General features: G+C 45.2%; 1 pseudogene; it reads left to right on the top strand.

Annotated features, from left to right (window-relative positions):
* Window positions 1-4,232: 4,232 nt before the first annotated feature.
* LOC142853481 (PEST proteolytic signal-containing nuclear protein pseudogene) lies at window positions 4,233-5,466 on the top strand (annotated as a pseudogene).
* The last annotated feature ends 8,454 nt before the right edge of the window (window positions 5,467-13,920 follow it).

The raw sequence follows: 13,920 nt of genomic DNA on the forward strand, positions 1-13,920 counted from the left end.
GGAGTTGGACTGAAAGGTAGAAACTCAGTCCTCAACAAGACTCATTTAGGACTGCAATGTTCTGAATGAGGACAGCGCCCATAGGCTCAGGTGTTTGAATCCTTGGTCCCCAGATTGTGGAACTGGGTAGGAAGGGTTAGGGGGTATGGCCTTGTTGGAGGAGGTGTGTCACTGAGGATGGGCTCTGAGGTTTCAAAAGCCCACAACAGGCCGTCTGACCGCCTGTCTCTATGTCTCTTGTAGTGATATTTCATTTGTATTTTAATAAATAAAGCTTCCCTGAAAATTAGAGAGTAAAACAGACACCCTGGTCCGTCTTACAAGCACACACCTTTAATCCCAGTAGCCACACTAGTTTGCCATATAAACCTGTGGTAGTGGTGCATGCCTTTAATCCCAGAGCTAGAGAGGAATATAAAACGGGAGGAGACAGCTCTCTGTCAGTCTCACTCTGAGATTCCTGGAGGCAGGATCTCCATTTCAGTCTGAGATAGAGGTAAGAGCCAGTGACTGGCTGCTTTGCTTTTCTGATATTCAGGTTGAACCCCAATATCTGTCTCTGGGTTTTTATTAAATGTGCTACAGTCTCTCTTTCTCTGCCTCCTGCATGCAGATTAGGGTGTAACTGCTCCAGTTCCATTTCTACTGCCGCATGCTCCCCACCATGATGGACTAGCCCTCTGAAACTAAGCAAATCCCCAATTCAATGGTTTCTTATGCTTTCTTTTATAGGCTACCTTGGTCATGGTGTCTCCTCACAGCAATAGAACAGTAACTAAGGCAGACTTTTACTAACAAGGAGTGATGCTCATCTAGTGTTCTTTGTGTGTGTGTGTGTGTGTGGTGTGTGTGTGTGTGTGTGTGTGTGTGTGTGTGTGTGGTGGGAACCAGAAGTCGATGTCGGGAATCTTCATATAACCATTTGGCATAACCTTATTTATCACTGCTCCTGAAGACTGAGATTCTGCTAGACTGACCAGGGAACCTCAGAGAATCCCACTCCTAGCTGCTGCCATGCCTGGCTTTTATGTGGATGTTGGTTATCCCAAACTCAAGTTCTTAAGAGTTATGCAGCAAGTACCCTTTGCAATGAGCTACCACTCAGTCTGTTTTTAAATATGTATGGGAGTATTTTTAGATATTATATACGTGTGCTGGCTAGTTTTATGTTGACTTGACATAAACTAAAGTCATCTGAGAGAAGGGAACCTCAGTTGAGAAAATGTCTCCTTAAGATTAGGCTGTAGATTGGCTGGTTGGTGGGGGCGCCACACCTTTAGTCCCAGCACTCGGGAGGCAGAGTGCTGATCTCTGAGTGTGTGGTCAGCCTGGTCTAAAGACTGAGTTCCAGGACAGCCTGGGCTACACAGAGAAACCCTGTCTCACAAAAGAAATGCCTGTAGAGAATTTTTTAGGTTATGATTGATGGGGAAGGGTTCAGTTCATTTTGGGTAGTGCCATCCCTGGGCTGGTGGTTCTGGTTCTGTAAGAAGGGGTATGCTGAACAAGCCAGTAAGAAACACCCTTCTATGGTCTCTGCATCAGTTCCTGCCTCCAGGTTCCTGTTTGAGTTCCTGTCCTGACTTTCTTGATAAACAGTGATATGAAGATGCAGGCCAAATAAACTATTTCCTTTTCAACTTTCTTTTTGGTCATGGTGTTTTGTTGCAAGAAAAGAAATCCTAACTTATTTGTGTGTGTGTGTGTGTGTGTGTGTGTGTGTGTGTGCATGTGAATTCAGTGCCTCCAGAGGCCAGAAGGGAACCAGATTGCCTGAAGTTAGAGTTACAGGAGATTGTGAAGTATCTGATGGGGGTGATGGGAACTGAATTTGGGTTCTCTGCAAGGGCAATAAGTACTCTCAACCATCAGGTCATCTCTCCAACCCCTTGTTTTGTTGTCTGTTTGTTTGCTTGTTTTCAGAGATGTTCTTACCCTTTAGCCCAGGTTTGCCTCAAACTCACAGCAACCCTGCTTCAGCTTCCCAAGTGCTGAGACTTGGGTGTGACCCACTGCATGGAGGAGGGGTGGTAGCGGCAGCATGGCTGTCTGGACCGTGAGAGGGGCTATGACTCTGCATAGCAGTAGCCGTTGGCTTGTTGCTTTTATCAGAAAAATCCCTTGGACCCCAGTGTTAAGTGAGCTGAGAGAACACTGCTCGGTATGGTCAAATATGAAAGTGCACTGTGCCTTTTGACAGAGATGCTGGCTTATACAGAGGCGTGGTGGGTTCAGTTTTCTTCACAAGAACTTCAGAATGCACTCCAGCAGGAACAGCACACCACTGAAGGAGCAAAGCTCCATGCTCAAGCTTAGACGCCAAAGGTTTTTGTTTGTTTGTTTTGGTTTTTTTGAAACAGGATTTCTCTGTGTAGCCTTGGCTGTCCTGAAACTCGGGTTTCAAACCCACAGAGATCTGCCTGCTTCTGTCTCCTGAGTTATGGGATTAAAGGTGCCTGCCTGGCTGAGGTCAAAGGTTTACGAGGGTGTTAAACATGCGATGAAGAGAAAGCTGTCTGGGGTGAGGAGAGTGCTGTAGATTAACTAAACAGAACTGAACACACACCTTTAATCCCAGCACTTAGGAGAGGCAAACTCATCTACACAGAGCAGGAGCTACACAGAAAGACCCTATCTCAAAAAAGACCAAAATGAAAAAAAACCAAAGCAAAATCCACATAACTGAAGGAAAAAATATGCTTTAAACAGAAATCATACTGATAATTAAGAAAGTTTCATAATTTTCATAAAAATTGACACTGAGGCTGACCTAAGGAACTGTGGTGAAGGACAGGGGAGACAGAGGGACAGAACATCTCAAAGAAAGCAGAGGTCCTGGAGAGATGGTTCAGTGGTGAAGACCTCACAGAAGACCTGAGTTCAATTCCCAGAACCTACATCGATAGCTGGAGTCCCAGAGGATCCAAAGCCCTCTTCTGATTTCCGTGGGCACAAGATTCTCATGTAGTGCCCAAGCATGCTTGCAGACAAAACACTCACACCTATACAATTAAAAAAATGCAGAAATGTAGCTATTAACATGACATTAGGAAGGGAGAAGAAATGCATGACAGATGTTTGTTACTGCTCTTAAATTTACTGTTATCGGTGTCTGACTGTCTGTATGTGCACCACATGGATCTATCTAATGCCCAGAGAGGCCAGAAGACACCATTAGATTCCCTGGAACGAGAGCTGGAGTTAGAGGAAGCTGTCAGCTGTCTGATGTAGGTGCTAGGAACCAAACCTGGATCCTGGGTCCTCTGCAAGAACAGCAAGTGTTCTTAACCACTGAGATGTCTGGTATTCTGGTATTCGTGTGTGTGTGTGTGTGTGTGTGTGTATGTGTGTGTGTGTGTGTGTGTGTGTGTGTGAGAGAGAGAGAGAGAGAGAGAGAGAGAGAGAGAGAGAGAGAGAGAGAGAGAGAACTGGGTTGTGTGTGAGTGTGAGAGAGGGGGAATTGGTGTGTGTACGTCTCAGAATGATTCTGCACTGAGTCCTTTCCCTCCACCCGTATGTGGGTTCCAGGAATCAGATAGGTCATCGGACTTGCACAGCATCTGCCTTTACCTGCTGAGCCACCTCACTGCTTCTGCTCCCAGTCTTTGAAATACCTCCCTCCCTGCATGCACACACTTCTCTGCACACTCACATCTGCAAAGAGAGATAGACAGACATAATTTGAGCATTTAAACAAGCAGTTGACCATTGGCTCCAACACAGAGTTTAGGAGAAATTGATGCCTTCAGTGCTGGCGCTGCTGTGTTTGTGGTCTGAACACTGGGGCACTGGGGCACAATCCCAGTGGCTGGATACACAGGTGTGGGTCAGTGTTGTGTACCAAGTGGACAAGATACTTGCTAGAAGGCTGTAATTTTGTACTCTCATCCTTTATGGCAAATAAGGACTTTTGGTACAAAAGTATAACCAAGCTCTCCTGTGCTACCAACCCCAGCACTTTTTTGCCTCTTTTTTTTGCTGTTTCGAGATAGGGTCTCTGTGTGTAGCTCTGGCTGTCCTGGAACTCACGCTGTATACCAGGCTGTCCTCCAACTCACAGAGATCTGCCGCCTCTGCCACCCAAGTGCTGGGATTAAAGGCACACACCTTTAGTTCAAGCACTCCAGAGGCAGAGGCAGGCAGGTCTCTGTGAGTTTGAGGTCAGCCTGGTCTACAGACCAAGTTCCAGGACAGCCAAGGCTACATTGAGAAACCCTGTCTCTAAAAGTGTGGGGCCGCGGCGGGGAAGATGGTGGACGGGAAGGCGGGAGAGGACAAGCCAGAGAAGCCGCAGCGAGCCGGAGCCGCCGGAGGACCTGAAGAAGAAGCAGAAAAACCTGTGAAAACTAAGACTGTTTCTTCCAGTAATGGAGGGAAAGTTCCAGTCGCAGCGCTGAAAAGCGATCGGCTGACGAAGAAGCTGCAGACCTCCCAACAAAGCCTACAAAGATCTCCAAGTTTGGATTTGCCGTAGGTGGTCAGACGACAAAGAAAGCATCAGCCGCCATCTCCATCAAACTTGGATCAAGTAAGCCTAAGGAAGCGGTTCCAACTCTTGCTCCAAAAACCCTTCCAGTAGCAGCAGCTTTCAATGAAGATGAAGATAGTGAGCCAGAAGAAATGCCTCCAGAAGCAAGGATGAGGATGAAGAATATTGGAAGGGACACACCAACATCAGCTGGACCAAACTCCTTTAATAAAGGAAAGCATGGCTTTTCCGATAATCAGAAGCTATGGGAGCGAAATATAAAATCTCATCTTGGAAATGTACATGACCAAGACAATTAAATGAAGTGTTTTGCGATTGGGGTGTGGGTGGGTGCAGTTAGAAGGAATAGTCTCCTTTTGTAAAGAATGGTGTAAGACTAGCTTTGGAGCCATTTTTTCTTTTCCTTTTTCTTCTTTTTATTTTATTTTTTAAGATTGAGTGGTACACTAATAAATGAGAGTTTGAAATTAGAGATAATTTATGTTTTATATACAGATTTCAAGACCTTTGCTAATTTTGTAGTTTCATGTGATTAGTTTCCAAAGGTTACAGATAATAAAGAAATCAGAAGTGGTACCTTTCTAAGAATTGCATATTTTTTTAGACACAACTATTAGCACATTAAGAGGGAAGCCAAAAGTCACTGTCTACTTGAAACTGAACAGTTCCTCTCCTGTGTCCACTCCCTCATTACCTGAACTGTCTGGCTACCAGGAACAGCCTTGTAGAGAGGGAGTATTGGATTGAGAAGACAACGTTCCTGGACTATCAACTGAAAGTAAATTTAGATAAAATTAAAATAAACCTTTTCCTATGGACAGTTCATTTTGTTTTGGGTTGTCATATACTAGTATTGCATCGCTATCAGTGAGTATAGACGCTTTGCTCTTTAAAAAACATTTTTTGTCAAAAATTCTTATGTGAAGTATTACTAAAAATAGCCCACTTCACTTTATTGGAAATTGTCTCCATTCAGGAGTGTTTTGCTACCAAAGTAAATCAGTATTTTGAATGTGCTTCTCTTGGTTTTTATTCTAGTTCCTATAAGCATTTCCAGAACTTGAGGCAAATCATAAGGAAGCTGTTTCCTTTAAAGTAAAAAATCCCACCAAAAATATAAATGTACATACTGCTTTAAGTATTTGACTGGTTTTTATTTTTAAAAGGTTTAAATACCTAGCCGGGCGGTGGTGGCGCACGCCTTTAATCCCAGCACTTGGGAGGCAGAGGCAGGCGGATCTCTGTGAGTTCGAGACCAACCTGGTCTACAAGAGCTAGTTCCAGGACAGGCTCCAAAACCACAGAGAAACCCTGTCTCGAAAAACCAAAAAAAAAAAAAAAAAAAAAAAAAAAAGGTTCAAATACCAAAAAAAGGGGGAAAAGATATAACATTGTATGAAGACAGATAAGGCAATGCACTTTCTGTGACTTTTGAAACATTTAAGTTACTAACTCATTAGCTCCAATTTGAATTGAACTCACAAGATTTATTTGTACAACTCCATGACTTACTTTAAGTATATACATATTGGCCAGTGGTTTCAAAAGCACATTTTAATGACTGAAATAAGACAGAAAATGCTTCTTCAAACACATTTTCATTATGAAGTCTCTCAGTACTGTTAAATTTGTGTATTGCTGGTATTGTATATGGGCTTTTTTGATGTGACAGTTAATGCATCTTTAACAGTCACAGACAAAATAAATGATGAGGTTTCCTTGAAAATGACAATGTTGAATTTGGAGGCAGCTTCAGTGGGTTTCATTGGTGGCAGTTATTCACGAGGCATTTTTAATGTAATAACTTCCAAGAAGCAGCCTGCAAATATTCATAACACTTTGTTCACTGTATTTAAGTTTACTTAATAAGCCCCAAGTAAAAACAATGGAAATGTACATAGCACTGTTAGTTCTTATGTGGTTTAAGTATATCAAGATACATAAATTAAAATAAATTTATTTACAAAACTTTTATGTAGGCAAACTGTTCATTTGTCCATTTTACTGTTTGTTGAAATAATATCTCTCCTACATATTTACTTGACTCAAATGACATTAACCTGAGGTCAAGGTGAGAAGAGAGAGAGAGACGACTGAGCTGAATGTCTTTACTAAAATTACAATAAATTTTGTCAAACTTGAAAAAAAACAAAAAACAAAACAAAAAATAAAAAATAAATAAAATAAAAGTGTGTGCCATTGTGCTGGGCACAGTTTCCAGTTTTTATGAAGTATCTAGAAATCCAAAGATTTGAAATATTTGTATTTATCTTTAATTATGTGTATGTCAGTTTGTGTGTGGGTTTATGCATGAGCTCAGATGCTGCAAAGTTTAGATCCCTTAGAGCTGGAGTTACAGGTGGTTGTGAGCTGCCTGCAGTGAGTTCTGGGAGCTGAGCTCAGGTCCTCTGCAAGAGCAGCATACTCTCTTGACTGCTAAGCCATGTGTCCAGCACGCCTTTAATACCAGCACTCGGGAGGCAGAGGCAGGTGGATCTCTGTGAGTTCGAGACCTGCCTGGTCTACAGAGCTAGTTCCAGGACAGGCTCCAAAGCCACAGAGAAACCCTGTCTCTAAAAACAAAAACAAAAACAAAAACAAAAAGATTTTTAAATGTTAGCAACCAATTTAGATAGATTCTTTTTTAAAGAGTGTCTCACTATATGGTCCTGGCTGGCCTAGAACTCACTTTGTAGACCAGGCTGGCCTCAAAATCTGCCTGCTTCTGCCTCCCAAGTGTTGGGATTGAAGATGTGTACCACCATGCCCCACTGAAGTCAGATTATTTAAAAGCTGTGTCAAATACACCACAGCTCTCAGTCAGTGTGCGCCATCTCTGGCACAGCAGGCAAGGGAGCAGGTACCGGAGAATGAGTCCACAGAACAAGCTTACTCTATGGATGCCAGTGGTCAGCAGCAGCTCCAGCCCTTCCAGGACTTCAGCCCCTTGGTAATCCCCTCATTCTACTGGTATCAACTTTGCTCAGTGGGAACCCACTTAGCAGCAAAACATGGTAGCTTTAATCTCAGCACGTGGGAAGGTAGAAGCACAGACAGAGACACGGGTCATCCTTGAAACAAGAATGCCCCTTTATTGTGTACCAGAGCAGGTTATATATGGATCCTTGACTGATAGCCACGCCCTAGCCAAACCCACCAGAAACCACTCCCCTGCCATCAGGAACTCCTGAGGGTCTCTCTCAGAGCAGCTGCAAACATAACAAGCTGGCATAGTCCCAATGAACCCCTCTCCTCAGAGATCAATACTGTATCTTCCATATTTTAGCATCTCACTGAACTGAAAGATGGGCAGCCGCTGCTCTTTGAAGGATGCTCTGAGGGCAGGTACCTTCAGTGGTGTATTTCAGCGCAACTCCTGGACCTGTCCGTTACTACCGGCACCCCCAGCTGGTGCCAAACCCTCTCTTTTGTCTTTTTAAAGATCTGCTGAAGAGACGGCTCAGTTTAGAGCACTTGTTGCTCTTGCAGAGGACCTGGTTTCCAACCTTAGCACCTACATAGCGGTTCACAACAATCTCAGCTCTAGTTCCAGGAGATACAACACCGTTTTCTGACCTCCATGGGCACCAGGCACACACACGGTACAATATATACATCCAGGAAAAACATTCCTACACATAAAGCTAAATAAATCTAATACAAAAAAATTGTGTGTGAGAGGTTCTCTTGATATAGTGTTTATAAACCAAGGATCTCTTGATATAGTGTTTATAAACCAAGGATCTCTTGATATAGTGTTTATAAACCAAGGATCTCTTGATATAGTGTTTATAAACCAAGGATCTCTTGATATAGTGTTTATAAACCAAGGATCTCTTGATATAGTGTTTATAAACCAAGGATCTCTTGATATAGTGTTTATAAACCAAGTGCAGCACGCGCAAGGCTCACACTCACGCTGCTGCCGCTGCCTCCTTCCCTCCCTCTTCCTGGGGAGTGAACCCCAGAGCAATGCGTTCTGGAGTCTGGAGACCTTTACAAGCTTCACACGATGCGAGTTTCTAAGGTGGAGAGGGCAGCACACTGGGTCAGCACCTGATTTTATACAGGGCACTTTGTTCTGTGTTATCATCTATTTACTTAAAAATTTCCCTGTATCCTAATTTGTTTTATTTTGAAAGTGTTGGGAATTGAACCCAGGGACTGGCACATACTGAGTAAACGTATATAGTAGATAGCAATCTACTATCCTCATTCTCTCTCGCTCTCTCTTTTTCCTAATATTATGTATGGGTGTTTTGCCTGCATGTATGTCTATGCACCATGTGCATGCCCAGTGCCCTCAGAGGCCAGAAGGTGTCAAATCCTCTGGGACTGGATTTAGAGATGCTATGCATCATGATGCAGGTGCTGGGAACTGAACCTGATACCCCAGATGAGCAGTCTAAGACTGCTCCCTCTTTTTTTCTAAGACATCTTTTCAGCCCTCATAGCAAACAAAGACTTGCTATGTAGCCCTGACTGGCCTCAGACGGTTTCCTGCTGGGAGAACAGGTGTGTGCCACCTGGTCTAGCTCACTGTGATCTTTTATTTTGAGACAGTCTTGATAAACTCCCCAGACCCACCATGATGGCTAATCTTTATTGTCAACTTGACACACCTGGGAAGACGAATCCTCAGTTGAAGAACTGACTCCATCATATTGGCATGTGGCCATTTTTGTGGGGTATTTTCTTCTTTGCTAATTAACTTAGGAGGCCCAGGCCACTGTGTCATCACTAGGCAAGTTAGCCTGGGCTGTATGGAAAAAGATAGTCGGGGGCTGGGGACAGAATGCTTGTCCCGAATCAGTGAGGCCATGAGTTCTATTGCCGGCACCACTAATAAATACACTACCTAGGTAAGTTAAAAATATTTTTTTCAAGACAGGGTTTCTCTGTGTAACATTCCTGGTTGTCCTGGAACTCATTCTGTAGACCAGGCTGGCCTCGAACTCAATGAGATCCACCTGCCTGTGTCCCAAGTGCTGGGATCAAAGGCGTGCACCACCACTGTCCAGATAGTTAAATTAATAAAGGAAGGAAGGAAAGTAGGAGGGAGAGAGGAAAGAAAGGAAGGAAGGAAGAAAGGGGGGGAAAGGTAGCAGTTGGAGAGAGGACTCATTTAATGCTTTTGTAGAAGATTCCTGGCCAAAGAACCCAGCACTCACTTCAGGTGGCTCACAGCTGCCTGTAACTCCACTTCCAGAGCGTCCAGTGGTCTCTTCTGTGTATGCATATGCACACACTAAATAAAGTTTTTGTTTTTAGGTTTTTCTATTTTGTGTATATGAGTGTATTGTGCGTATGTGCACCCCTTCTGTGCCTGCTGCCCACGGAGGGGGTCAGGTCTCCTGGGACTTAGTGCATGTCTGTGTACCCCTTCTGCGCCTGCTGCCTGTTGAGGTCACAATTGTGCTTCCGATCTCCTGAAACACGGAGCCACCAGGTGAGTGCTGAGAACTGAACCCAGGTCTCTCGAGAGAACAAGCGTGCCTAACCATTGAGCCATCTCTCCAGTTCCTAAAGAGATCTTTAAAACGGTATAAAAATAGTAGCTGGAAGGGAGCAATGATCTGTTGCAGGACTCCTTCCGCTCCTTCAGCCAATAGCCGCTGAGATACCAGCCCATTGGGGTGTGGTCTCTCTGAAAAAAAGCAGCAACTGCCCTCTGCTCTCTCTTTTGCTTTGGGCTCTGCTTCCGGCGACTAGGCTCCTTTCCTGATTGTGCAGAGGGCTGTTGTCTGGAACAGTATCTGTAAGTTTTTCCCCTTTAAATAAATAACTATTCTATTAATCATAATTCCAAACCGGTGTGGGATTGTTTATGACTTACACCTTCATCTGGCACTCAGGTCGAATCATATACCAGGGTTAGGCAGGGACAGAGAGAACCCTTTACTGACTTTTTACAAAGATTAATTAAGGCTCTGGATATAGGGGTAACAGACCCAGAAGCTAGACGAATACTTCTTGAATCTCTGGCTTTTGAAAATGCAAACATAGAATGCAAAAAGATAATTGGGCCTTTAAGGTCTAGATCAGCACCTATGGATGAATGGATTCAGCATACAATGAATGTTGAGATGTTTAGCTATAATGATGAATCTTGGGTAGGAGAAGCATGGCATCTGCCTGACTCTGCTTCTTTCTCCCAGCATTCTGTTCTGCCTACTTCGCCTATCTAAGCTGCTGTCCTATCAAAGGCCAAGGCAGTCTCTTTATTTGACCAATGAAAGTAACACATAGACAGAAGACCCAGCTACATCAATAGTCAAGCCAGTAAGTAGTGTTCTTCCATTGTTTCTGCTTCAGTTCCTAGCTTGAGGGCCTATCCCAGCTGCTTTTGATAATGGCTAATTTATAAGCTGAAACAAACCATTTCCTGACCAGGCTGATTTTGGTTAGAGTGTCTCATCACTTTAGAAAGCACAGTAGAACACTTTGCAGTCCAGGCCAGCTTCCCAAGTAGTTTTTGTTATGATTGTCGTCTCTTTAAGACACAAGCCATGCCCACTCCCTCCCCCATCTGCTGAGGCAGGCTGATCTTCAGTTTCCGGCCTGAGCTCTCTCTCTTTTCCGTCTTCCTCTTGGAAAGGCAGCTTCGCTTTTGCCTCTCTCCCCACTTCTCCACCCCCCTTTCTCTCTCTCTGTCCTCTTCTCCTTCTCCCCCCTCTCCTCTAAGTAATAAATATCCAATTCTATTCTGTACAATGTGTCTGTCCATGTGCCTCCTACCCGCCGCCTGCTCACACCGCTGGGCTAGCTGGGACCAGCCTGCCCGCCATGGGTCTCCCTGCCTGGGACCAGCCACTGCTCAGGGATCAGCAGTGTCTCTGCCTGGTACTGGCTGCTCCCAGGGCCCGCTGTCTGCTGCCACATGGCCCGCTACCACCATTTGGGGACCTACAGCATTTCTGCTGCCTACTGCCACCAGGGATCTTGTACACACAAAACAGCCACAAGCCCAGCGTTTAACTCAGTAACCAGGACATTGCCAGTAGCATCCACTTGTGTTCTCTTTTCATTTGAGCTTCTATCTCTCCAGGTTAACTATCAACACACCCCATGTTTATTACCATTGCTCTACTCTTCCAACGCTTTTGTTATTGTGCTATCTTTGAACTGTAAGAGCTGGTTTCAGGGTTTGCTGTGCTCCGAGGTTTCCTGGATCACCAAGCTGGACCCCTCCAGTGCATTCTGTCCTCATCTCCTTCCCAGATACATCTTAGATCACAGACACACAGCCACCTTTCCAGGGTTCTGACTATAACTGTACCTCTGTGTTCTTTCTTGAAGGGTCCCCATTGTAATGATTCAGCCACATAACATGGCTGACACTTCTGGGTTCCAGGGCCATGCATGTGCAGACAAGCCCTCAGGCAGAAATGCCTAATGGCCCCGGGAATCCCATGTGACCCACGTGCAGCATGGTTGCATCATCTACATGTGATGCAGCTGTGTGAGCCCTCGCATCTCCCTATGACGTAACCACGCCATCCCCTGTGCGCATGCGCTAGGCAGCCCTTAAAAATTGGAGGCAACATCTTCCGCTCTCTCTTTCTCCCCCTCTCCCCCTCCCTCTGTGTGTGTGTGAGCTGGGAGGTAGTTCCTAATAGTAAAAGAGCCTTGAATGGGAAGGTGGGGGCGCTAGACTGCTTCACTTTGACAGTGTTTTGCGGCTCCAATATCATAATCCTAAACTCGTGACCGGTTACTCACCTGTCTACAGGGTTTTGTTGGTCATTGTAGTCTGGGGATGGAACTTCTGTTAGACAAGCACTCTGCCATCAAGCTACACCTCCAACCCAATGGAGAGATTGTGAGGACCTCTTGATAGAAAGAAGGCAGTTGACATGCTGTGAAATGTCTCCCCAAACCATTATTCTTGTTAGGTTTTTCTTAAAGACGAGCCTCTCCACCGAAGCAAATAATCTCAATCAGACCAAATTAAAAGATATCCAGGTTTAACTGAACAGACATGTCTGCAGGGAAGTCATGAGGAGGGGGAACAGAAAACCAACACAACCACCAAAGAGGAAGAGGGGAGACCACGTGCTTATTCTCTGGGGACAGTTTAAGTAGCCTGTGGGAGTGGTCTTGACCTTCCCTGGGGAAGGGTCACCTTTTGGCGGGCTTCCTTAACCCTACCTGGAGAGGTGGAGTTTGGACTGAGGCAACTCTCAGGGGAGGGGGCTTGAAATGAAGTTTTATGCTCAACATTCCAAAGATGGATGGGGGGGCTGGGGTGAGGCTCCCAATTTAATAATTCTTACTATCGCCAGGGCTTCTGCAGATTCAAGCTATTTAGACTATTATCTTACCGCCAGAGGACAGAAAAATACAGCCAGGTGTGTCCAACCTGTGCCTATTAAGGTGAAGAGTTTCTATGAATACACCCAACACAAGATCCTTTTTTTTTTTTTAAGACAAAAGTCTAGTATATTCCGAGGTAGCCCTGAACTCTCTACATAGTCTGGCCTTGAACTCCTGATCCTCCTCGCTCTAGCTCCCAAGGCCGGGGATTACAGGCATCCACCACTACATCTGGTTTTTGCAATACCAGATCAAACCCCATGCTTTGCGTGCTTAGGGGAGTACTCCAGCAAATGAACTATGTCTCCAGCCCCGCGAGGTTTTTTTCTTCTGTTCTTTTTGTAAATCAACCGCACAGTTCTTCGGCGTGAACTTTGTAGGTAACAACAGTTTTGACAATGACAAACGGCTGCATTCATCTCTCAGATGCTTCTTCTGGACTGTCCAGGCAATGCCAGATCTTTCAGTGAGGACAATCTCTGTAAAACTGCCAAGGGGGGAGGGGGAGGCTGCAGAGCTGGCTCAGAGGTTAAAGGTACGGGCTATTCTTCCAGAGGTCATGAGTTCAATTCCCAGCAACCATATGGTGGCTCTCAACCATCCGTAATGAGACCTGGTACCCTATCAATCTTTAAAAAAAAAAAAAAAAAAACTGTTAAGAGAATTGAAGGCCGGCAATTCTCAAGTAGAGAAGTCGACAGAGGCGACTTGCGCATGCGTACCGTTTCTAACACCGACCCCCAGACCGCCGAAAGCGCCCGTCTTTTGCAGGTAGCGGTTGGCCGATGCTTCCATCAATCACTCGAAGGGCCAATGAGTGAGCCTCGGTACCTACTTCCTGCTGAAAAGTAGGCCGTACCGGGCGTGGCTTGGAGGCCTTTGTTTTTTGAAAAGCGCCATGGGCGTGTGTTGTGCCACCCGTGAAGCCAGGGAACAGTAGCCAAGCGCTCAGTGACGCCTATGGGGCCAAACGTGCGGAAACGGACGCTACGGGACTCTACGGCCTGCCTTCTGCACCTCCCCCCTTTCTCCCGAGAGTGGAGGTTTGCTTCGAAACCCGGAAGCACTTCGTCGCCCTCCGGAGCACACCGGGGTCACACGGGGCGGTGCCTGAA

The sequence above is a fragment of the Microtus pennsylvanicus genome, chromosome 7 (genome assembly GCF_037038515.1).
Source record: "Microtus pennsylvanicus isolate mMicPen1 chromosome 7, mMicPen1.hap1, whole genome shotgun sequence".
NCBI lineage: Eukaryota > Metazoa > Chordata > Mammalia > Rodentia > Cricetidae > Microtus > Microtus pennsylvanicus.